This window comes from Equus asinus, chromosome 24 (assembly GCF_041296235.1).
Source record: "Equus asinus isolate D_3611 breed Donkey chromosome 24, EquAss-T2T_v2, whole genome shotgun sequence".
NCBI classification, from domain to species: domain Eukaryota; kingdom Metazoa; phylum Chordata; class Mammalia; order Perissodactyla; family Equidae; genus Equus; species Equus asinus.
The window spans coordinates 66555882-66581228 of NC_091813.1; the positions used below are offsets into that span (position 1 = coordinate 66555882).

The following is a 25347-nucleotide window of genomic DNA, read 5'->3' on the forward strand; positions in this document are numbered from 1 at the left end:
TTCAATATTGACTACATGTTGAAAGGGCACAATTTGGATATATTGGATTAAATAAAATATTTTCTTAATTTCCACTTGCTGCTTCTTACTTTTTTTTCACGTGGCTATGAGAAAATTTAAAATTACCCATGCAGCTCGTGTTTGTGGCTCTCCTGAGGTTTGTCCTGGGCAGCACTCGCACACCCTTCGGTGGAGTGGCCTTGTGCACTGCACAACCTGGCAAACCGTACTGTGTGCCCTGTGTGGCGGGAAGGGACATGAGGAGCACCGGGAAATGGAAGGCAAGGAGAGTCATGGTCGCACAGAGGGCGAAGAGCAGGCGGTGCACAGAGGCCAGGTCATGCTGAGCCCAGCCTGATAAGCCCGGAAAGGTCAACAAGGTTCACCCTTCGCTTCTTGTTCACGGACGCTTCCCTTGCTTTAAAGTTTGTCTAGTCAGTGGTTTATTTTAAAAGCATCTATTGAGCACCAACTGTGTGCTGGGCCCTGTGCTGGGAGCTACAGATGCAGAAGCGAACAAGACCATGTCTACTGACGTGGGGCTACAGTCTGCAGAGACACAGGCTAGCAAGCGACCAGTCAACAGAGGGCAGAAAGTTCTGTGACTGTGCTGGGCCCTGTGTGCTAAACAGCTGTGTGCTGGGCCAGAGAATGTGGAGAACTCAGCAGAGACCCGCACATCCTTCCCACTGGCGGGCTCCTGGTGGAAGGGCAGTGCTCCAGAGGGGTGCGGCCCAGGGAAGCGGAACCGATCCTGCCACCCGTCCTGGACAGGCTGAGTGTCCACCTGGCGGTGTTTCGGTGCAATAGGAGCACGTGCAATTCTCTTTAGCCTTCTGGATGAGTACAATTTACGTCTTTCATCACCTTCTAATCGGAGAAGCAGCCAAACCAGTTACTTTAGGGATTCCGCAAGAAGGGGCCAGTGACGTCTTCGCTTGAGGTGACGGAGAACGGAAGTTGGGTAAACCAGGCAGGGGGCATTCTGGAGACCCAAGCCTAAGGCCTTGGAGCCCCAAGCAAACCTCTTGTCCCCACTGCCACCACCAAGGGTTCCCATTCACATTAAAATGAGTCCAGAGAGCAATCCTGAAGGAGAACCACACCAACCATACTGACTACACACCAGGCACGGTGCTAAGGCACATACAGGCATTTGCTCATTTCATCCTCTTACAGACTTCATGAAATGGGTAGACATGTACCTATTTCACAAGTGGGAAAACGGATTCACAGAAATTAACCATTTGCAAATCTGCTCAGAGATGGCAGAAAAGATGCTACAGAAGGGCTGGGTGCAGGAGAGAGAGGGCTCAGCAGTCATCCCAGAGAGGAGGGCGGAGGGCTATTTGTACACCTACTGCATGGCAGGCAGACCCCCTGCCAGGAGCACTCGGAGCGAATCCTTTTACACATGAAAGGCAAGCTGTCAAAAGGGAGAGGCAGCCAGACTGGGAACTGGACCAATATGTCAGATTCTGGGGTTTCAACTATTTGCTTGTTTACAGGCTCAATAAAATCACACCAGCTCCCGAGAAATGTTTCCTCATCTAATAGAGGGTTAATATTGATTATCTGTAATACCCCTTCTACTTCCAACAACCTATAGCCCGTGAACAAACACAACAGAACGGGCTAGAAGCTGTGGAACTAAAAAGAAGCCAGGCTCCAGACTCAGGCAGTGGTTCAAATAACGCATCTCCGTTGTTGGATCGTTAAGCATTTCTGAATCTTGAAACACATCTTCCTTTTTTTTCAATTTCTCACTAAGAAATTAATGATAAATCACCTCGAAAGATTCTTCTCAAAAACAAATACAACTGGTTTAAAAGTAAGGAGAATGGAGTTCCAGACCCAGCTAAGACGTTAACGATGCCGGCTGTGGTCTCGAACACACTTGCCACTTTCCATTTCCCACGTGTCGATTGGGGACCATACTGGAATCCAGTGAGACAGTGAAGGAAGCTGCTCGGAAGCAGGGGAGGGTCGATACAAATGTATGACTTCCCGCTGCCGCTTTACGGCTAACTTTCCAGACTGAGGCCCTCAGATTCACCATGAAGAGCTGGCACAGCATGTGCCTCCTGCTGGCTCCTCTCCGGTGCTGTGTGCTTGTTAGGCATTTAACCCCCACCTTCCGCTATGGGGTAGGGGGCAGGACTGTCCCATTTCAGGAAAAGAAGCACAGGGACGCTCAGTAAACCCGTCCAAGGGCACACGGCTGCCAAGCAGCCAGGCGCGGCTTCCAACCAAACAGAGGCCCTTACCCACGACCCCACCCCGCCTCTCAGTCCACACGGCTGAGAGCTCCAGGTGCCAAATAGGCACCTATGTTTCTCTTGTTAGGAAAAAAGGAGGCTCTCAAGATAAATTAGAACACTAAAATTGTATTTTTTTAGTATTCAACAAAATGGAAAGTAACTAGATCATTATTTCTATGTATTATTGACTTAGAGTGAGGCTCATTTTAAGACACCCCAGGTGACTGGCTTTTCCTTCATTCAGAGATCAGTATGTCTGATTTTAAAAGCATAAAACATTATGCCAAATTGCTCTGGCACTGTTTCCCCACGGAAAAGCTGGGCTGGATGGAGTCGTGTGCACGTTCACCAGAGCTCACAAGCAGACACAGCTGTGGGGGTGGCAGCCACCATGAGGGGGGCGACCGGCAAGGAGGGGACGTCCGCAGGGACCCATCTGCAGCGCAGGCCGCCAGCGCCCCCCCAGGTACCAACAAACAGGGGCCGGAGCAGGCTGATGTCGCCTGCAGAGCTGGTACGGCAGCCAGGGGGCCGATCCATTTGTGCAAACAGCCTTTGCTGTGGCCGCGCCTGTGCCAGTGCTCAGCTGGGGCCACCCTGGGTCCCTGAGCTCACAGACAGGCCTCTCTGGATAGTTGTCAGAATCCTGCAGTGACCTTAGCAGAGTCCAGACAGGAGCACAGCGCCTGGGTGCAGGTGCAGATTCTGCAGCCAGACTGCATAGGGTGGGGGTTGGCTCTGCCGTGCCTCAGCTGTGTGACCTTGAACAAGGTCCTCCTGTGCCTCAGCTCCCTCGTGGGTAAAATGTGGGTAATGACAGCACCCACCTCAGGGGACCGCTGTGAGGATTAAGTGGGTGAACACGTGGCAGGCCCTGGAACAACGGGGTACACAACAAACAGGAGGGCTGTTGTGATCACCCAGAGTTCTGGTGGATCTGTCACCCCAACACCAGTTTTCACTGGTCCTCACCTTAAGATGACATACTATATATTCATTTTTTTATTGAGATATTGTTCACAGGACATAAAATTCGCCATTTCAAAGGACGCAATTCAGTGTTTGTGGAGTATTTGCTACCTTGTGCTGCCATCACCACTATCTCATCCAGGATGTTATCACCCCGAAAAGAAACCCATGCAATGGCAGTCACGTCCTCCTCCCCCTCCCCCACCCCTCCTACCTACGAACCTGCTTTCTGTCTCTGCGCGTTTGCCTATTTGGGACATTTCATACAAATGGAATCTTAAAACATGTGGTCTTTTGTGAAGATGACACACTAGAAAAGAAGCCTTTACACTTCAGAAGGGAAATAACAGGATCCCGCCACCCTCCCCCCAAAATAATAAAGTGTCAGCTGCGTTTTCGTGCAGTAACAGCCTGTCAGTGGGCTGCCAGGAGGAGGCTCAGCTTGATCTGGGGTTTTGAAGTGGTTGATGCTTTGAAGTTCCTTTTCCATCCCACACGACGCAACAGAGATGCAGAGCAGCAGGCCTGTCATTCCCACTCCCTCTTCCCTCCTTTGTCTACAAAGATGGGCAGAGTACCCCGATGACTAAGTCTCAGTACCAGCCAATTACCAACCCCGGCAGGAGACTCGCTCCTCGAGCCCTGACCCAGGAGGAGACGTAGGACAAAGCTTCGTAAGATGACAAGCCCTCCTCAAGCTCACGGAAGCCCCAGGCTAAGAACCCCCAGGGGCTCAATCCCACAGTGGGTCCAGAGGCCCTCCTTTGGCCTGAGGGCTGTTATTTAACTGCTTATGAGGAAGAAAACCCCAACACTGCTCTTGGAGAAAAACAAACATGCAGCATGAAGGGTGCCTCATACTCATGCCCAGTTTGAGAAGAAAACACAGGCGCGTTTTATTCATTTCTCAAACCCCTGAGATCTGTGGCATATACCGCCGAGAATCAGGACGGAGGGAAGATGCAGATTTGCATGTCCTGCCATGAGTTTGAAGCTGGTGAGCTGAGGGTCACTGTAGATATTCAATAAGAACATGACTGCCTTTTGACCTTGTTCTCAGCACAGACAATAGACAAATTTTGTCGATTTGCTGTTTACTTGTTTAGCTTGAGGGGTGCCTCAGGTCTTGAGGAGTTGTGAGTTTGTTTGGCGGAAGAAAGAGAAATCCTTCAGGGAGGCTGGGATCCCCAGATGGCCAGCCCTCAGCAGTCGGTGAAGCCCCAACATCAGATTGTCCAGGGGCTCATCGGGAGTGACCCCTTTGTTTCTCCGAAGCTCCACCCGCCAAACCCGTTAACTCTTATAAAAGTCCCTGCTTTCTATTCTTGGGGAGGGGCATTTGAGCGAGGAACCCAGGCTCCTGCCTTCTCCTTTTGGCCAATGCAAATAAACCTTTCTCCAACTCCAAGCACGGATGATGTCTCAGCGTTTGGCCTGCTATACTTCGGGCACACGAACTTGAGATTAAGAGGTCCAGTATCAAGTTCAAGGAAGAAGGTAGCATCAACTCCTGGACTCTCCAGGTCTAACAGCGATTGGGGGCTACTTCTGTCTCTTTGCCCTGGACCTCTCCAAACATAAAACGTCGATGACCCCAAGACCTCCAGCTCTGAGAATCTACCCAAGTTTCTCCGGCTGATTCATTAATGTGAGAATGTAGCATCAACGTGTCTCTCTGGGCTGAGCGCTTTCACGTAGTCAAGCTGAAGTACAAGGCGGGGGAAGTCACTGGTAATTTCTGGCTGCTGACTCCCGCCCATCAGTAAGGGGTTTGAGAACTGAAGCACCATTCTGGAATGCCACCAGTCTTCGGTCAAGCGACGATATGATTAAAATGGAAAGCATTTTTTCAAGGTCTAAATGGGAATGAAGGACACAGGGGTACTTATCACTCTTGCTTTTTAATTGCTGTCGCCCAGGTAGAGTGTGTTAACATCTCTTTAGGAAAACCAACATCTTTGGAAGGCGTTAAGCTCCAAGCTGGCTAACAGTCAAATGCAATGCAGGAAAGAGCAGAGGATACAAACTGCAGAACCAGCCCGAGGAACAGAGCCGATCATATAATGGGCCCAGTGTTGGTCCCGGTTGCTACGGTCACTCGCGGCCCTTCCCTACTGGATGACCTGGAAAAGGTGCTTTGTTACCCAAGTGGACTCTGCCTTCGTGCCAGCAGCTGAGCATCCCACTGCCTGTACGGTTTCTCTGATTACCTGATTCCTCAGGCTGACTGGGATTTCTTTCTTCTAGATCAGCCCTTTCGATCAAAGGACCCAGCAATGATCTCTGGACAGTCATTCCTTTACGGTACCAGGGCTGGCAACAGTGGTGAGGTCACGTCACACTGCGGCCCCAAGTGAAAAGGGACAGGCGCCCCTGCCATCCCATTCCTGCTCCTCGGGCTAGGGCTTGCCTGTCATCCCTTCTCTGGAACTGAGACTCAAAACCCTACTGTACAAGTTCAGGAATAGATCTGCAAATCGCACATGCGTTTAAACCACCTTTTGGGGTTAAAGACAGCTTGCATTTCCAGTGTATACACCGTGACCTACATGGATAGAACTCAGAATTAAAAGCAAACCCCAATCCATCTGGGCTTCTTTTCCAGCACCAAGATTTTCACATGGTTTTGTCTCCCGATCCATGTGAGCACAACAAGATGGATCAGCTTTCACTGTAGTCAAAATATTTTGCAAGAGCTGATGAAAAGTTCTCACCATGAGGCAGAGAAGAGGGCACACGTGCTGTCAAAACAGGGTCAAGTAACTTCGAGTTAGACAAATAGTTCTCAGTGGGCTGTTTTGAACACCCCTTCTCGTTAATTTGAAGCAGCACAATTTTTAATTTTCTAAGCATTCTCTCCCTGCAAATGCTCAGAAATGAAAAGCTCACTGCTTATGTTCCTAAGCTTCTATTTGAGCAGCCCGGGCGGACGGGGAGAAAAGGTTGATCATGGCCTCGGTCATAGGAATGACAGAGTCAGGGAAGAAACTCACCCAGGCCTGACATCAGCCCCTCACCAATATTTACTGGGCACTCCCCGAATGACACTCATCTGCCATCTGTGGGAGAACCAAACACAAAGGCTCTCCTTGAATCCCCTAACAACACAGCTTGCTGGCCGCGCCGGCATTCACACTGGAGCAGGTGGTGGAATTCACTGTAAACTGGTCTGTGCTTTTCCAAGAATCAGGGCAGTCATGTTTACTGAGGATCAGATGAGAACTGCCAACAACCCCACAGCAAAGGCCAACAGAGGGACAGCGGGAAACCCCAAATTGCCATTTATTGGGGTATTCACGACTCTGCTCTTCTCCCTACTTAGAAATTCCTTAATCAGTACTTCCCGCTTAGGGAAACAAGGGTTCTGTTCATGTTTCTCACAAGCAGACCTGGAGCGATCTGATTGCATGACTTTAAGAGGACGGGGCAGGAGGGCAGGACTCATCCTTGGAAACAACACACATGGCTGTCTTTCTGCTGAGATCACGGACGCTGCCTTTTTTTTAAAAAAAGTAAAGAATGCATTGGACAACGGACAGCCAAACAGACACCCAACACAAGACGAGACTGGCTAGGTCTCCTCAGATCAGGGTTTCTCAGCCTTGGAACTCTTGTCATTTGGGGTCAGACAATTCTTCGCGGAAGACAAGGCGCCTGTGCATCGCGCCCACGGGCCTCTGTCCTCCAGATGCCAGGAGCGCTCCCTCCCCATATGACCCACAGAACCCTCTCCAGGCCCTGCCAAAGACCCCTGGGGGGCAAAATACCAGCTGCCCGACAACCACTGATGTCGATGGAAAGCAGTTTGGGTTTTTTTGTTGCTTTTTGCAGGAGAGGAGGGATGATGTGGCAACTAAGTCTTCTAGGGTACCTGAAATGGATTTCTAGTAATCAAAACGACATTCTAAACTATACAAACCAAAGGGCAGTGAGGTTTGCAGAGAAAGCCAGGAGGTTCCGACGCAGAGCCTTGCGTCCACACACCACAGCGCTGTTTGCCAGCTCCTGGGGGAGCAGTCGACTTGTCTAAAGGAATAAAATAAACTATACTTATTCTTCATAAGAAACGGTGTTTTCTAGACTAAATAATCAACTAAATAATAATGAAAACTAAATTCTAGACTAAATAATAAAGCTGGTCCAATTTTTGCTTTCAATGTTCTAAAACATGTTGCCGATAGAAATGAGAAAAATTAAAACTTTAACTTCTTAGCTTTCTGCTCTAGCCCCCGCAAAGTTGATGGTTAGTTCGTGACTTTTCCTTCTCTCTCCCCTCACCCCCAAAACACAGGCATGCACACATATTTCTGAGCATTATTAATCTAGCTTTGATTTTCTGTATAACCATTAATTTTAACCTATGGCAGTGGTTTTCTTTAAAAAAAAATAAATCAGGGAATCTCTTTCTTCCAACCGCCTTTTAGACAGAAAGCCAACCTGTGACACAAGTCTTGTCTTCTTCTGCCCCGGAACTATCTTGACGCAGAGTTCAAAACCACTGACACAGGGAAGGAAATTAAACTTTTAAATCCACAGTTACTATAGACAACAGGAGGCATGATAATGTAAGTAAGGTTCATAAGCATTTTAAGGTCAAAATGACTAACTTTATATGTAGCAATTTTCCAATTAGCCTCAGGAAAAAATTCATAGTTTTCAAAGACAGACATAGGCTAATGTTATAAGGAAGAACAACTCTCTTAGGTTTTTTGTTTTTTGGTTTTTTTTAAGATCGGCACCTGAGCTAACAACTGTTGCCAATCTTTTTTTTTTTTTTCCTGCTTTTTCTCCCCAAATCCCCTCAGTATATAGTTGCATGGTTTTTTTTTAGTTGTGGGTTCTTCTAGTTGTGGCATGTGGGACGCCGCCTCAGTGTGGCCTGATGAGCGGTGCCATGTCGTGCGCAGGATCCGAACCAGTGAAACCCTGGGCTGCTGAAGTGGAGTGCGAGAACTTAACCACTCAGCCACGGGGCCAGCCCCTCTTAGGTTATTAAAAGAGCAAAAAAATACTGCCTTGAAAATTCTGTTTATTGTAGAAAGCTCCTGGACCATGTATTCAGTTGGAAGTCTCATTAACTATCAGCTCTCTGTTGTGAGAAGCCGCCTGCCTGGTTCAAAACCCCACAGGAACTACGCTGAACTCCCAGGTGCCGATCCACGGCCCATAGAGCCGCTTCTCCAGCCTTGATGGACCCCCCTTCAATCAACCAAGCCACATACCGTGCTCTGGACATCCCGACAGATGTTCGAGTCTCACAGGAATTCCCCCCTCTGGTTCCATCAAGTCAACTGATTATTTTTCTTTTGTTAATAATTTAGCTTCAAAACTCACCTGAAGTCTTTCCTGAGTATTTCCTTCTAGAAAGAGCTCTGCTTCCCTTTAAGACCCTTTGGAATTTCTGCATTATTAAGCTGAACTAAATCATTGCCTTCCCTTGGAATTCTCCTGGAGTTGTTTCAATGAAGAGGTTATTCACAGGGTTATACCTACAGGACAAATTCCTCAAAGATAAGACCCTATTTTTCCCCTGTACTCTATTCTCCACTTTTTTTTTTTTTTTTGTGGTGAGGAAGATTGGCCGTGAGCTAATATCTACTGCCAATCTTGCTCTTTTATTTTTTCTCCTCAAAGCCCCAGTACATAGTTGTATATCCTAGTTGTGGGTCATTCTAGTTCCTCTATGTGAGACGCCACCTCAGCATGGCTTGATAAGTGGTATGTAGGTCACCCAGGATCCAAACTGGCAAATCCCAGGCCCCCAAAGCGGAGTGGACGAACTTAACGACTCGGCCATGGGGCCAGCCCCTTTTCCCTACCTTTTGTTCACAGGAGATAGAATAACTTTTCAAATAATGTTTGCTAAAATAGAATTGCAATTATAGTTTTTAAAAAATGCATTATTATGAATGCAGATATAAACAGGCCAGTCATGGGAACAACAGCTCACTAGCTGACAGAATGAGATGCTTAGAGGCTAGCCCAGTGGCACAGCAGTTAAGTTCACACGTTCCACTTTGGTGACCCGGGGTTCACCAGTTCAGATCCCAGGTGTGAACCTACAAACTGCTTGACAAGCCATGCTGTGGTAGGCGTTCCACATATAAAGTAGAGAAAGATGGGCATGGATGTTAGCTCAGGCCAGTCTTCCTCAGCAAAAAGAGGAGGATTGGCAGCAGATGTTAGCTCAGAGCTAATCTGCCTCAAAAAAAAAAAAAAAAAAGAAAGAAAGAATGAGATGGTTAATTTTGTGTATCAACTTGACTAAGCCACGAGGTGCCCAGATATTTGACCAGACATTATTCTGGGTATTTCTGTGAGAATGTGTTGGGATGAGATCAACATTTAAATCAGTATACTTGAGTAAATCGGAGTGCCTCCCATAGTGTGGGTGGGCCTCATCTAATTAGTTGAAGGCCTGAATAGAACAAAAGTCTGACCCTCCCCCAAGTAAGACAGAATTGTCCTGCCTGATGGCCTTTAACCTGCGACATCAGCTCTGCAGATTTCAGACTTGCTAGCCTCCATAATAGTGTGAGCCAATTCCTTAAGATAGATAGATAAATAGATTAGATAGATTAGATGGATAGATGGATGGATGGATGGACGGATAGATAGACAGATAGATAGATAGACAGACAGATAGATAGATAGATAGATAGATAGATAGATAGATAGATAGATAGATAGATAAATCTCCTATTGGTTTGCTTCTCTGGAGAAGCCCTGAGTGATACACAGAGAAAACTAAAAAACTGTTAATAACTCTTCTGGGGCCCTCTCTGAATACGATAGATCTGTCAACCTAACCAGCTCCAGCGAAAGGAACAAGAGAAACAGAATGTATGACCAGCTTCAGCTTTGCAGGCCAGGGTAGGCTGCCCACGTTAGAGGAGGAAAATGGCACAGGCGTCTGGGCTCACCCACCTGGCCACAGGGGCAGAGGTGGACTCAGGTTATGTGGGACTTCAAGCTTAGACCATTGTGTGTGTCTGGGAGGAGGGAGGCGGGGGGTTTGAAAAAAGAATGTGAAATTACTCAATTTTCAGAAATATACAGATTCAGGTGAACGTGTTGTTTGGGGATCTTTCACGGCTTTGCAGAGTCCCTCTAAGTGACAGGCCCTGAAGTTTCAGCTTCACTCACATCGTAGGAAATCTACTTCTGCACAGGAAACTTTAGCTTTATGACTCAGAGCCCTCCATCTGAAGATGCTGGTTCACTGCTCACCCAGCTTCCAAAGTGTTGAGGAAGACAGACAGACAAATGGAAGGGAGAATGAGGGCTGCCGACAAATTCTGACAACTAACTTCTGAAATTATTTCCAGATTTAAACAAAGTAGCAGATGCCCTCTTAAAACAAAAACAAGTCTCAAGTTAAAAAGATACATGTATTTTTACAATGAAAAAAATAATTCCCTCAATAAATAAAATATGGTTAGTAGATACAAATGAAATAGCAGCTGCTTACAATCCTGGCAGACCGTCAATTCCTAGTCAAATGAATACTCAGGGTCCAGACAGCATCTCCAGTCTGAGACAAGGCCACTGACATTGGCTCACGTTGAAGTCACTCAAGCAAACACAACCACTCATGCTTGGTGTGTGTTGATAAGTGCAAGCTGTGGGGGTAAAGAAGGCTAGCTTCTTGTTTTTAATGCTTACAATTAAGAGAATGGGTTGTTTTTCTAGAAAGTCTTCAGAGCTAATACATTTTACGTTTATGCAAATGAAAGACAGTTTTAAAGTTCGGTTTACCTTAGACTGAGAGTAAATTTTGGTTACAATTGACCATACCTCTTCAAGAAGCAGTAAGCATCCACCCAAACTTCTTTTGAATTGAACACTGGGTACTTAACACTGTGATGGGAACATAGCTATTTTGTTCTCTGCTATGGTCATATGGCTCCTTACAGATTCCATTTCTTCATTTTCATCCCCAGGATCTTAATTTACAAATGAGGAATTCACAACTGCCAAACCCAGTCACGGTCTTGCCTTTACTCCTCTCAAAGATGAGGCATCCTGGGGCAGATGGACATGACAGCACGGCTATTCCAGGGGACGGGGCTTGCGTGTCCTTGCTGCTGAGTGAGCACAGAACTGGAGATTGCCGGGTCCTCGGCTCATCTGCTATGGACCAGCCCAACCACAATACTGAAGGAAGAGCGGACGAGTCCTCCTTCTCCCACGGGGGATGTAAAAATGGCGGGAATGACGTTGGGAAAGGTGATGCCTCGGGGAGTGATGTGTTCAGCTTTGTTATAAACCTCAGTGGGATAAACCTAAACTATGGAAGGCTGGCCACGCTTCTGCATTCAGACAGTGCTGTCAGGCCTTCTGTCAACCTGTTCACCATTGCAGAAAAGAACAAGTGTGCAGAGCCAGAGCCCTGGGAACAGGAAGGAAGGAATAAAAGAAGATAGATACAAATGAAATTCATAGCAGTGGTCACGAGGCCAATAGAAATGGTGACGTGTTTTGCACTAGAATCCCCCCTCACTTCAGTGACATTACAAATCACCTGCTAGAGTCAGTCCTTACTTGCCTCGGCATAATGTGCATGGCGGACTTGCAAAGTAATGAACTTGTTCCACACACCCCACAGATTTCTGTAGACACATTACAGGATCAAACACGGGTCCCTTCTTGGGAATTAAATTGACCTGCACCAGAAGTAGTTGTCCCACAAAGTCTACTTTTTATTTGCAGCATGCAGCAAAGAAATGGAGACCACAGGGAATAATTCCACAAAACTATGGCCCCCCGAGCACAGGGCAGTGGGTATCTTTATTTGGGGTGGGGAATGAATATTCAAAGGGGAAGTTTCATCATTGCACGTAGAGGTGGGCATAAGTTTGCATGAGTGGTTGGAAATCATGCTTCTACATACATCACATGACCTAAAAATGGCTGTTTCACCTCTCCCAGAGGAGGGGAAGTTACGATATTAATGAAGGCAGGCTACTTTGGTACACGCCTCTGCCTGTCTATATAGGTGCCAGTCTTGCGGTTGTGGTCTGGGCTGATCTGGGCTGTTTCAGAGCAGCTGGGTCCAGCGTGGTTGTCACTTAGTGCTTCTTCCTGGAACATAGCTGAAAACCACATAAGCTCAAGGACCCGAGGTGTTAGATGAAGGGACACCCACGCCTTCAAGAAGACAAGAGAATTAAGTCAAACATAAAAGCTAAGTTTTTCAGCAGGGCAAGAGAAGCAGGTGAGGGTCCATGTCTGGTGACAAAACCCCACCTCTAGTTTTACCCTGTTCCTCATTCCTGAGGGGCAGGGGGCAGAGGTCCATCTTCTGTAACTACTTCCTGCTGAGCATGGGCGTTGTCAGAGGGGCCACTAGAGAGGCAGAATTTTTCTGCCACTAGTCTAAGGAAAGTCTATGGGTCACCAGGCAGGCTTTAAGTTGTTCATATCCTGCAGGTGGCAGCCAGAGCTCTCAACCATGGGGACCATCTTTTGCCACGGTGTCCAGCTGCTTTGAGAAACGGGTTATCATTTTCTGTAGGGGTCCCAACATTTGGGTTCATGCTCTTAGAGCTACTTCTTGTCTTTCATGAATATGCAAGTCAAATGGTTTGCTCAGGTGTGGTCAGGCCAGCGCAGGTGCTGGCCCCTGTAATTTGTCACAGAGAGGCTCAGCAATTAACCCAAAATTGGGGATCCACAGGTGGCAGAAGTCAGCCACTCCCAAGAATGCTTGTAGCTGTCTACACATTCTTGGCGGAGCAAGTTGCAATATCATTTTCCTCTCTTGATGAAGGCTGCTCTGCCCTTTGGAAATAATGAACCCCAAATACTTTATAGTCTCTTTATCCATCAGTGTTTTTCCCCTAGACAGTTTACATCCCTTACTGGTTAGGAGGTTTAACATGGTTATAGTGTTCTCATCCGAGATTTTCTTAAAAGGACTAGCTACCAGGATGTCATCCACATACTGTAACACAGTGTTTTGTTTTAATTTTAATTCCCTTGAACCTTGGCCCAGGATTTCCCCAAAACCATAGGGGAGTTTTTAAATCCTTTATGTAAGACACTCCAGCAGTACTGTTGTTTCTGGTGAGAGTCTGGGCCCTCCCATTCAAAGGCAAAAATCTTTTGGGACTCAGGGTCCAATGGGATGCAAAAGAAAGCATCTTTTCAATCTAGCACCGTATAAAACACACTGTCCCAGGGAGATTAGCAGCACAGTACAAGGATCAGGTACAAGATGTATGTCATGGACCGCTTCATTGACAGCCCTAAGGTCTTGAACAAATCTGTACTCCCCTCTTCCTGGCTTTTTAATGGGTAAAATGGGAGTGTTGCACAAGCATCTTACACGGCCTGATTAATCATTGTTTTAAAAGTTAGTAAATTACAGGAAGGATTCCTGTTACGGCTTCTGGCTTTAGGGGGTCTTGTTTAACCTGAGGCCAGAAGCCTGTCTGTTTTAATTCCACTCTTACAGGTACAGCACTGGCCGCTCGTCCCACCTGTCCTTGTGCCCATGCCTCTGGGTTAACTCGGTTTAAAATGTTTTGGAGAATTTCTTCCTCTTCATGTGCTGGCGCATCTCGTATAAGGCCATGAGCACGACTCCCTGATCTCTGGACCTTAGATTTCTATTCCTTCTCGTCCCTGGTTATTAAGGCCACAAATCTGATAACATGTCCCTCCCAAGGAGGGGACAGGGCACTCTGGCACATGTGGACAAGAGTGTCTTAATATTTTTGATCCTGTTTCGTAGCTCAAGGGCTCCAGAAACATTTTATTTCTTCTCTTCCTGATACCCCTTTTATGTCTTTTTTTTTTTTTTAAAGAAAGGTCTCCCTCCTGGATATTTAACACCGAGGATGTGGCTCCAGTATCAAGTAAAAGTTTAATAGGCTCTCCTCCCACTGCTAAGGTCACCCGGGGCTCCCAGGGGAGATGAGGATCTGGTTGCCCGGAGCCAACCGGGGAGCCCCATGGCCCCATCACATCTCATCTGTACTCATGGGAAGCTGCCAGGGCTTGGTCCTGTCCAAACCCGGCCCTCTCTGGGGTTGGTTCAGACAATTCCACATTTAATGCACTCCTCATCTGCAGTATGCACACTGATTAGACCCCAACTTTGCTAGTGGCCTTTTGGTCCCATGATGGGGGGCTGGGGTCACTCACCCGTGGCATCTCCTTCTTCTCCCTCAGGGTACCTTGAGAAGACTGGGGGCCCCTGTGAGGAAGCTAGCTTACCTCTGCATCTTTTGTCATCTTTTATGTCTTCTATCATATCTCAGTTGTTAAATACCCTGAAGGTTGTTTCCACTAACTGTGCAAAACTGGTATCAGGCCCTATTACCAATTTTTGGAGTTTTCTACAGATACTTGGAGCAATTTAAGACATGAAATAGGTATCGAGAACTACTTATATTAATAACATTTACTCAAATGAAATAACCTAACAAGGTTTATCATTATTTATTTGATAATGTTTTTCATGTAATTTAACACACCAAATAAGCCTAACTAGTTTAATCTCTCTCTCTCTATAAGACAGAACAAATTTTTTGAGAAGTCTCAGGGCCTCATTGGAAACTTCTAAAAAGAATAATTTTACTTAGGATTTGAACCTTAGGGAAATTAGTTAAAAAATAACAGAAGGTTTTAAAACACTATTAGTTATCCATTTAATCAAGGTGCCAGCAGAAAACGTCACAGGCAAACAGAGAGTGTGAAACAGTTTAAAAAATAAAACCCTAATAGAGAGACCGCAGCCTCCTTGGGCACAGGAAATTATTATAACAAAATGTAGATTTTTGTCTTTTAGGTAGACATGCAAAAAGGAAGAAAAACCTTTCGTAATCTCTTTGTCAAGAGCAGACTTCAAGAAGCTTATCTGTTTAGGAGAGAGAATTTGTTTTAATCTTAGCCAACTTGACCATGGACTAAACCCTTTAGGGTTTTACCCCCACAAACTTTCTGTCACTTACCTTTTACATTTAGAATTTGTCCCATGTCTTTCTGTTTTTTTTAATAATACTTTAGGACATCTTTATCTTCTTAACAAAACAAATAAAATATCTGTAGTCTTTACATCTCCTTTACTGAAAACACACATCTTACTTTCCTTGACTATAAAGATGTTTCCTTTATTAACTCTTAGTAGCTTTAAGCACATATATTAATCAGAATTTTAACCCCTACAGACCTTAACTTCTAGTGAAAACTAAGAAGTAAGCAATCATAAACTGTCTTTTACATCAGCATTCTGTGGCTTAGCAAATTTATAAATATTTTTTATAATTTCTGGAAACATGTTACTTCCAAGCAAAATTTTAACAAAATTAGGACATGTTTACTAATAGACCTAAACATCTTTTAGTTTTTTGTAATAAGAAGCCAAAAGCAGATAAAGTTATATCTGATATTTTATCTTACTTGGAAATGATTTAGATATTTTATGAATTATCATTTAATTTAAGCAAGCAAAACTTCAAAGTTTTAAATTACCAAAGAGAGTTTGGAAGTTATTTTAAACATACATAGTTAAAAAATATAACTGTTGTTAAAAGTTTATCCATAAACTCTTACCTCACTTACATTTAAACATTTGTTTTTAACAATCATGTCTAGATTACTCACAAAAATTTTATGTGGCATCAAAGCAGTTAGCCATCATTTTAAGTTATTTTAAATACACATATTAGAATATAAAATTATTGTGAAAAAGTTCCCTCAGAAACTTTTGGGGCCAGCCCGGTGGCACAGCGATTAAGTTCACACGTTCCACTTTGGTGGCCCATGGTTTGCCAGTTCGGATCCCGGGTGTGGACATGGCACCACTTGGCAAGCCATGCTGTGGCAAGCGTCCCACGTATAAAGTAGAGGAAGATGGGCACGGATGTTGGCTCAGGGCCAGTCTTCCTCAGAAAAAAGAGGAGGACTGGCGGCAGATATTAGTTTAGAACTAATCTTCCTCAAAACAAAAGAAGTTCTCTCAGAAGCTTTTACCTTTTTACATCTACCTTTTTACATCTATTTAGTTTACCTGTTTTCAACAATTATTTAGACTGCCTATGAAAACTTTATGAATATCAGACAAAATTAGTTATTATTTTAGTTGACAAATTTTGTAACAGAGATAACATGAGTTCATGTGACTCATAAAGGCTGTGTGTTTACCTTATATCCTATGATGATAACTCTGAGGACATGCTTATTTTAATTACACTAATAAATGTAAACAAGTTTTTATTTACCAAAAATCATTTTACATCACGTTAACTTGAAAGACATCTGGACTAGTTTTTATCACATTTAGAAATAATTTATATAAGCACTTATTTTAAGTCAATTAAATAGAGCTCTCTTTAAAAATTATGTCATCTGGACACATATCACAGACATGGAGAAAATCATAAACAGAGAGCTTTCAAATTTCAGCCACGTCTCATGCACAAAACTGAGAAGAATACTGAATCCAAATTGTGACTGTTCAGGTGGCTGAAGATTTTCTTTTTTCTTTTTGTCGCAAGGATCTTTTTGACAGCTGTTTATAAGTCATGTTATCTTTTAGAAGTTTCTGTATACTTATCAAAGAATGCATTCCACTGAGAGGTTTCAAATCCTCTCTTTTTTAAGATGGACTCATCTGAAACAAAGGTCTCCCAAAGCGGCCATTACAATTTTAAAACATCTCAAACGTTTACTTATTTCCACTTGTTTAATTTTAGATCAGGGATTTCTGAGGGAGTTGAAGTTGGGGAGCTCAGCGAGAGAGGACGGAGAAATAGCAGATTTGGTTTCATTTTGATAGCATGGTTGTTTATTTTTTCTTAAAGAGGCAGGACAGGATTCTCAGAAATTAAAGCAGGCTCCCCATTGCTTGTTTAATTTTTTATAGCCACCTTTTTCCAACTGCACATGTAAACTGAAATGGCCCCATTTTGGCCATTTTAAAGTGAACTCTCTTTCAGCATGTTTAATTGACACTGTCTGAAGGGTGGATTTATATGCTCCCACAATCCCCACGATAAAATGTAAAAAATCGTGGGCAAAAGAGATGTAGTCATCTTAGACACAGTCTGTCCTTTCTGGCAGTCCTGCTGGAAAAGGTTAGCGCAAGGACAAAAGCAAAAAACTGACAGATCCAACATCCAGCAAAAAAAAATCAGACCGAGCAGACGGAGGGCGAGTACCTTGGCACCCTCGTGCACAAATCTTGTCACTCACCAAGGATGCTTTCTCAAGTTCTGAGCCTCGGTTCTTCCACCACCAAAAGCAAAGGCGACCTCTCGAGGGTGGATGACTAGGGAGACTAAGTGACCCCAGGAAGACCTAATCTGGGAGCGGAGGGGTCGATGGGAATTCCCTGGCAGGAAGCATGAGAAAAAGAAGGATGGCAGGTACTGAGTTTTCCCCAGGGAGCACTGGTAAAGAAACTGAGGAACCGAGAGATCTCAGAGACCCAGAAGCCAGGTGGTTAAGGAAACAGAGACAGCAAGATAATCTGCTGGGTGTCCCCAGCCACTTTATTACAGAAGGCTCAACAGTTAGGACTCAGCAGAATCTTAACCCTGTCTTTCACCACAGACACGAGATAAGACTCAGACCCTGTAACTTCAGAGAGACCAGCTCCTCCGTCAGACACAAAACACAAAAGGGCCCCCAGAAGGGCTTCAAGCTCTCACAGGTCTTGGGCCTCAAGTCCTGACTGTGAGAGAGCAGATCTTGGAGCTCAGGCCCTCCCTGCCCAGTGACTCGTCAACAGGGATGGCTCCTGTTCTGCCAGAACCGAGCATCAGCTCTTCCGGAGTGGCAGGCTGGGCAATCCCTCCAGAAGGGCAGCCAGGCCACCTCTAGATGGGGACTCGAACACTGAGGCCAGGCTCCAACAGGAGAACCCTGGGACTCGAACCCAGGGCTAGGGCAGCCTCAAACCCAAGGTTTAGGCAGCCTGACTTCGTGAGACAACTTAAAAGAATAACTCTTATAGTGGTGCCGTGGGGCTGGCATCACCTACCTCAGCAGAGAGATCCTTTGAGCAAAATGCTCAGTGAGGCCTTGGGTCTCCTAATGGGGCACTGATGCCAATCTAATAGCGCCAACACCAAGAAGGAAGCCTTTCCCCTGGGGCTCACTCTGCCAACCTCCACTAGTGTGAACAGGTTACCCCGGGAAGAGCTTCTGCTGCCCACTGCTCATCCATTGGAAACCTGGAAGGTTGGAAGAACAGAGCCTCAGAAGGACAGATGTCCCCTCTGGGTGGCCAATTTGTTACCAGACCAAACGTGGGTCCCTTCTTGGTAGTTAAATCAAACTGCACCAGAAGCAGATGTCTCACAAAGCAGAAATTTTATCTGCGGCATGTAGAGGTGGGCGCAAGCTTGCACATGTGTGGGTGGAAATTATGCTTCTACTTGCATCGCATGATCTAAAAATGGCTGCTTCAGCTCTCCCAGAGGAGGGGAATTTACGATGTCAATGAGAGCAGGTTACTTTAGTGTGACCCTCTGCCTGTCTGCACAGGTGCCAGTCTTGTGGTTGTGGCCTGGGTCGGTCTGGGCCGTTTCAGAGTGGCTGGGTTCAGCATGGTTGTCACTTAGAGCTTCTTCCTGGAACACAGCTGAAAACTGCGTGAGCTCAAGGCCCCGTGGTGTTAGATGAAGGGACACCAGCAACTTGCCAGAAGACAAGAGAATTAGGTCAAACATAAAAGCTTGGTTTTTAAGTAGAGCAAGAGAAGCAGGTTAGGATCCATGTCTGGTGACGGCACACACACACAGATTTTACATACAGTCACATATATACACATGTGCAGGCATATCCATCAACTCTCATAATTCTTGATAGTATGTTCTACAAAGTCACCGTGAACAGTGAAGCCGCGAACCCCAAAGTATCGCACCTAAGGAGAAACACCGGGTGTAGAGGGTGAGGTTCCTGTGAGCCTCGGGTCCTGTGTTCATTAACCAGTCAGTATACAACCTCATTTTATGTGAGTATCTGTTTAAAGGTGCCTTGTTTGTTATATACTGTGGGCTCATTAACACGGAGCTCACAGCCCACAGCATCATCACTCTGTAAGGGGCTTATCCTCTGTAAGGCACACACGCTTCTTCCTCTCTTAGCCTCTGACGGTGCAGCCTTGGGTTTACAACCTTCAAGGGACATTCAGCTCTGAGTCTGCGGCGACCCCTGTGAGGGAGAGGGAGCTCAGGTGTGCTCGAGCCTCTTCCCCCACAGGCTCCTGGGGGCAGATGTCATTTCTATTGTACGGGCATCTTTAGAGTGGGATCTTAATGCTTTCTGTGGATGATTTTCTTTTAAAGAATGTATAGAACATTATAGTAACAAGGGAGGCATCACGGGGGTGACTATATAACTTCTCCATATCTCTCGCATTTACGGAGCCTAGTTACCTAGTGTGCAGACCTGGTGTACTTAACTCTCAGAACATTTTCCACTCTCCTCTTTTTTTTTTTTTGTTAAAGATTGGCACCTGGGCTAACAACTGTTGCCAATCTTCTTTTTTTTTTTTTTCTGCTTTATCTCCCCAAACCCCCCTGTACACAGTTGTATATCTTAGTTGCAGGTCCTTCTAGTTGTGGGATGTGGGACGCTGCCTCAACGTGGCCTGATGAGCGGTGCCATGTCCGCACCCAGGATCCGAACCCTGGGCCGCCCCAGCGGAGTGCGCAAACTTAACCACTTGGCCACGGAGCCGGCCCCCTCACTCGCCTCTTCTATACGACAAAATTACTTTTAGTAAAAATATGAAACAAAATAAGAATAATAGATACTAAGACAGTTAAAATTTTCTTATTGAATTCTGCATATATAATCACGCCAATAAAAATTAATAACTGATTTTAATAAAGCTGAAACATCCCCAAAAGTTAGAATTTAGCTGACTTATAAATCATACCACTAATATAATTCTTTATTTTCTTCGTTTTTTTCTTTAGTTTTAAAATAATTAACAATTAAAACAAAGAATAAAATTCTATTTTAAAGGTATTAGTTAAATTCAGTAAACCATATTGTGTAGGGATTAAACTTGTACTAACCAAACAAAAATATGACACCCTGGAGCTAATGTGTTTCATCGTTTCTAATTTAAACACAAATGAAAACAAAGTGGTAATGAAGAATGAAGAACTGAAATAACCCAAGTGCAGCTCTTCCCTCTTTATAACCTCTGCACATCAGTGTTTACTTCAAATCTACTCCTCAAATGCAGGAGTACGCAGGACCCCAGGGGCTGGAGACACACACTTTGTCAGAAGTGAGCTGGAACAACCCCAAACCATTTTGAACTCAGTCTACAAACAAGCGTTTGTAGCTAAATCCACATGCGCTGGGGCCAACGAGATAGTTTGGAAGTCTCCAAATTAACTTCTGTGTAGAATATGATGTTTATTAAAGGACAAGTAATAAATGCATACAAATTTGGAGCTAATATTTACATACTATATATAATATAGCTATATAATTAAAACTTAGTAGAAACCACCAAAATTGCTTAGAACTTCAACAACAGACTTCTTTCAAGGAGCATTTCATCACTGACATTGTTTAGAACTGCTAGTACATGGTGATGCTAAAAAGCAGGCTCGCCTAGAGTCAGTTTAATTACTGTTTTTAAATTATCACAGACAAGACGCTTCCGTACTGCTGCATAGACGGCTGACTGTTCCTAGGACCCCACCCTAAGAACTCCCCCGAGTTCTAATAATGGATTCAAAATAACATGTAATTGCAGAAACTCAATTTGCACATAAGCTAAAAAATATTGGAATAAATTCCCAATGTTCTCTCCAGTCTCCACTGGATTTTCGACAGTTTCATTTAACGATATAACATTCAGGGATCCTGGCCAGCACTTACTCCATTTCAAGAGATTTGGTACTAACCTGAAATTTAACTCATTTTCCGTAATAACCCAGAGTACTCCTTTCATCCCAGAATTTCTCCAAACACTTTTGGAACCTATTTATATTTTCATCATGGCCCACACTAGTAGGTTATAAGATTTGGTTGTATAATTTTGGTCACATTTCAGGAATATATTCAGAGAACATCAAATGAAACCATGTTGGTTGTTCTACCATTTTCAGATCATTTTACCCCCACCTCACATTGCTAATTAGACATAAAACTGATTGAGAAAGGAGAAAAGCAAACCCTCAAGCGATAACGGAAGCTTTATGTGCAATAATAAGCCAGCACATTCAATAGTTTAGAGACTGTGACAATGTCCTAGATCCTAGAACCATGAGGCTGCCTTCAACTTGCATCTGAAATCTGGAATGATCGAGCAACAGCTGTGCCCTCCAATGAGAACACAAACACACCTGTGCTTCCTATTGATGCCCACCTGCTGACTCATGGATGCTCACCTGCCAACTAATACCCTCATTTTGTCTCACAATGACTTTTCCGACAAACGACTTTACTATAATGTTTTAGCTTATTAAATTCCCACTGTAACATAAATATGTTCATCCCAGTCTGCCTGTAGCTGGATATAAACAGCAGGTGCTGCAGCCAGCCTGCACCAGCTTGCAAGAACTGATGGTTAGGTAGCAACTCTTCCCAACTTATGTTCAATGATGCCACACTGGTGATTTGAAATCAGCCGTGGTGGAAACATTTACACCACAGAAAACGGCAAATGCCACAAATCAGGGCTTCCCCTCCCACTCCGAGAGAGCTGGTCCTTAAGCATTTACCAGCACACCACTGGACATATATACATCTGTTAATATTTCACACAGGGAACTTCAGCCCACTCCTTCCTGGCCCAGCTTGCACGTGCCTGGTGAAAACCACAAGAATGCATATCCATGAAGGATTAAAAACCTGCAGAGGTCACTCAGAGATCAGCGAGGGGACCCATACTATAGTGCCTCTCCACAACGCACACAGAAGGAGAAAGGATACCAAAGTTTGCCAGAATACATGATCCTGCTTTAGGGAGCTAATATAACAGAGCAAATGTCCTGTAAGCCATGAGTCTGCATCAGTCAGGGTCCCAGCACTGGCATACTCAAAGGTTTAATGGAGAACAGTTTAATGAGAAGGCTATTTGCAGCACAGTGGACAGAGTTGAAAGAAATATCAAGGAATGGTGAAGCACCCAGGACTAGCAACGGAGAAAACAGTCGCTATTACTACTCCTAGCCAGAAGAGGCAAAGGGAGGGGATGCTCTTCTTGAAGCCAATCCACAGGAGCTCTAGCCACAGGTAGAGAAACTTTCAGAGCTGTGGCAAGGCACGCAGAAGCAGGGGCAGATAAACACCCAGCCCTCTCCACGTGCTTCCCTCCCTCCTTACTAGTGCCCCACCTTGGCCAGGCCCACCAGAAGGCAGAGGGCAAGAGCACAGGGGACGCAGCCTGTTGAGGTCAGCTCCCAGGGCGCAGAGCAGGGCGTGCCAGGGCAGAGAACAGAGCTGGGGAATGGAGGCAGAGGAGAGCAGCCCGGCCGGGCTCCAAGGCTCTCCTTTCCCTTCATCCTACATTCCTTCTTCTACCTCCATGGAGCCCCAGGGACAGGCAGGGAATTGAATCTTCCAGCCATAAAGTCATATGTTCTGAAAAACTTAAAAGATTTTTTTTTGTATTTTGATGAAAAGGAGGACTGTGAGAGAGAAAGAAGGAATTTGGAGGAGGCAGCCTGCAGTGACTATAATTTCAAACAGAACTCACATGGCAAAGCATTTTTCATGTTTTACTTAGAAGAGCCATATAGATTTAAAAGTGCAGAACAGAAGAATGGTATAAATGTGGAATCATCTTGAACAGGGGAAATGAAACTAAGACATACCTTTCTTTTAGACACGGAAGAGCAGTGTCAGTCCAGCAATTTTGCAGAGCCAGTCAACTCTGGACCACTCTGCTTGACCACGTCAAGGGTCCTTGCTTCAGGCCAGCTCTCCGCAGCACTCACGGAAGAGGCCTTCCAGCCTTCGCTTTCCTCCTACAGGCACAGAGATTAAAAAAATGCATTTTAAGACTATAAAAGTTGTCTCAATGTCCTAGCACTGATAACAGTAAAATTATAATAGCAATCAAATGTGGCCCGTAGAACCCCTACATAATAAGCAACACTTCCACTCAGGCCTTTGGTGACTGCATTAGTTCGTGAGAGCTGCCATAAGAAAGGATCGCACAGTGGGGGCTTAAACAACACAAATGCTTGTCCTCACAGTTCTGGATGCAGGAAGTCCCCAATCAAGGTGTCAGCAGGGCTGCTTTCTTCTGAGGCCTCTCTCCTTGGCTTGCAGACGGCTGCCTTCTCCCTGTGTCCTCACATGGTCATCCTTCTGTGCCCATCAATGTCCTAATCTCCTCTTCTTATAAGAGCACCAGTCACACTGGTTTAGGGCCCACCCTAATGACCTCATTAAAACTTAATCACCTCTGTAAAGACTCCATCTCCAAATACAGCCACATTCTGGGGTGCTAGGCTGTTAGGACCCCAACGTGAATATGGGAGAGGGAGGGAAAACAGTTCAGCCCAGAAGAGTTAATATTTCTTTCTTTTTCCCTGCACCACCTACATCATAGCTTCCTCACAGAAGGACATTTTTGCTCTGGTCAAAATGCATCATTCTTGGTTCCTTTCTTTCAGTCCATGCTTTCTACTTTCAAGTATTAGAGGCAAATTATTTGACAAATTAGAAATCACAAGCAATTTGATTCTTCCAATTTGCAAGTATATCAATCTCCCAGGTGACAGGAGCTTTCTGGGGACAACACTGTTTCTGAAAAAGGAGACTAGAATGGCAAGAATTTCAGGCATCTTTAAAGCTGGAAGGTGGAGGTTTGCACTTGGCTTCAAATAAAGAGGAGATGGACGGAAGGTCCCAGCGCAGGGCCTGGCTCACCACACCGTGGGATCTGAACCCTCATGAGTTCTCTTCGGCACAGAGGCAGGTGTCCACAGATCTGACAGCCACCCTTGTCCAGCTCACCATCTTCCCTCTGGACCACTGCTGCAGCCTCCTAATAGGCCTCTCCTTTTTTATTCACGACCCCTACACTTACAGCCTCCAAAGTAAGTCCATCAAAGGATGAATGAAATGATGTCACCAGCACCTCTCCACACTCCCTTAAAATCCTTCAACACACACCTACTGCTCTTAGGGAAAACATTCACTTCTCATCCTGCTCTTAGAGCAGGTCCACAGACTACAGCCCTGGCCCAAAGCTGGCCCACCACCCATTTCTGTAGAGCCTGTGACACAAGAATGAATTTTCCACTTTTAAGTGGTTGGAAAAAATCAAAAGAGGGTTTCATGACAGGTGAAAATTACATGAAATTTAAACGACCCTTAATATTTGATGTGTATCCTTCTTTGATTTTTCTATATAGTTTTGTTATTTAAACTGAAGCAACATAACTAGCCTATGATTAGATTGGCCTAACTGTAAAATAGGCACGTTTGTTTGGTGCTATAATACATAGCAGAGAATATCAATTTATTAATTCACAAATTAAGATACTATTTATTTGTATTATAAGTAAGGATCATGGCTGGACACATATATGGTGCCTAAAGTTGATTCTGTATTATGAAAAGGAAATGTTAATGCTTCTACTACATGCATTATTCCAAAGATTCCAAAGTAAAAGGGAGGAAGGGAGGTGAAAGAAAGAAGGGGGGAAGGAAGGGGAAGGAAGGAAGGAAGATGGAAGAAAGCAAGATGGAAGGAAGAGAGAGAGAAAGGAAGATGGAAGCAAGGAAGGAAGGAAGATGAAAGGAAGTAAGATGGAAGGAATAGAGACAGGAAGGAAGATGGAAGCAAGGAAGGAAGAAAATGGAAAGAAGGAAGGATGGAAAGAAAGAAGGAAAATGGAAGGAAGAGAGAGCGGAAGGAAGATGGAAGCAAGGACGGAAGGAAGATGGAAGGAAGGGAGGGAGGGAAAGGACAGAAAGAGAAGAGAGGGAGGAGTCATTTTTCCTGAGTTTAACTATATCTTTACAGAAAATTGCACATCTGTCTCATTTTCTATGTATTCTCTTTCAAGTTTCAAACTACTTAGCCCTTGAGCAAACATTCTGGAAACGTGCACCCAAATCGCAAAGTGCCCTCGGCTGGCCCTCTCGTAGGCCTCAGCGGTGTTTCCCACCAACAGCA

General features: G+C 45.0%; 1 long non-coding RNA gene across 5 annotated transcripts in view; it reads right to left on the reverse strand.

The window, feature by feature from the left end:
• The window catches only part of LOC106837181 (uncharacterized), a 154375-nt gene that overhangs the window by 126692 nt on the left and 2336 nt on the right, over positions 1-25347 (reverse strand). For all 5 annotated transcript variants that reach the window (XR_011497731.1, XR_011497730.1, XR_011497727.1 and 2 more), the window contains exon 2: positions 23030-23182. This is a non-coding gene — a long non-coding RNA (uncharacterized lncRNA). The remainder of the gene's footprint in view (positions 1-23029; positions 23183-25347) is intronic.